At 32.5% G+C, this 961-nt stretch overlaps 1 protein-coding gene across 2 annotated transcripts in view; it reads left to right on the top strand.

Annotated features, from left to right (window-relative positions):
- The window catches only part of LOC119593102, an 8,913-nt gene extending 8,766 nt beyond the window's left edge, over positions 1-147 (top strand). For both annotated transcript variants that reach the window (XM_037942067.1, XM_037942066.1), the window contains exon 7: positions 103-147. The gene's annotated coding sequence lies outside the window, so the exon portion shown is untranslated. The remainder of the gene's footprint in view (positions 1-102) is intronic.
- Positions 148-961: the final 814 nt, after the last annotated feature.

Genomic DNA, 961 nt, shown 5'->3' with positions numbered 1-961 from the left:
TTACAGGCCACATATTACAAAGAACTTTCTAAAACTGTTTATAATCTGACATGCAATTTCAGTCTAAACGTAATATAACCAATTTTCTTTTCTTATCAACAGGATGATACGAGCAGCACATGAAAAATATACATATTAAATTGAAAACAAAAACAAAAACAAAACAAGCTGTGTAAAGGAACTATCTCTCTTGCGTGTTAAAAGGAACGACCGTCTTTCTTAAAGACCTTTGTCGCTTTTGTTAAGACTATGAACGATTTTTGTGTTTAGCGTTCTCTCTCTGTCTAAAAAAAGGCAGTGTAATGCCAGTCAAGTGTCACAGTTGTATTTACTGTATTGTGTATCATATACACCTGAAAACGAGTATGTAAACTTATATACTGTTATGTTTTGTGTCCGTGTGTGAGTGTGTGATCTTTTTTTTGTGAGAAAATACAAGAAAAGATCAATAATTCCTTTGGAATTCGTGTGATTTTTTAAGTTACTTTTTATAAGAAAAGAAGAAAAAGATAAAGAATATTACTCTCGAATTTATGTGAATTGACATGATGTTTGTCAATATTCTCAGATTAATCCGATTTCAATATTTTTATTAAGAAAAAAAATAATCAATACTCCTAAATTAACGTGTATGTAACTGTGAATCATTTACCAAACCGACAGTATTGGAGAGAAATAGATAAATGATGATGTAGAAGAAAAAAAAACTGCGTGTGTGCAGGAATATTATTTGAAAATTGCCAGTGTTCAAAGGCACTCATGAACGAAGTCTGATGAAACGTCCTGTTGAGTGTGTGAGTGTGTCTGTAAATAGAAGCATCAAGTCCACGTCATCAGTGAGTAAAATAAATGTCTTTTGTAAGAGTGGCATCTACAGGCTTGGTGCTTGCGGCCCTGAACAATCATTCAGTGGATCTTTTATGAACAATGAATATCTGGTGGATATGGGAAATGTACTTAA

The sequence above is a fragment of the Penaeus monodon genome, chromosome 31 (assembly GCF_015228065.2).
Source record: "Penaeus monodon isolate SGIC_2016 chromosome 31, NSTDA_Pmon_1, whole genome shotgun sequence".
Taxonomy (NCBI): domain Eukaryota; kingdom Metazoa; phylum Arthropoda; class Malacostraca; order Decapoda; family Penaeidae; genus Penaeus; species Penaeus monodon.
This window is presented reverse-complemented; position numbering and strand designations above follow the sequence as displayed.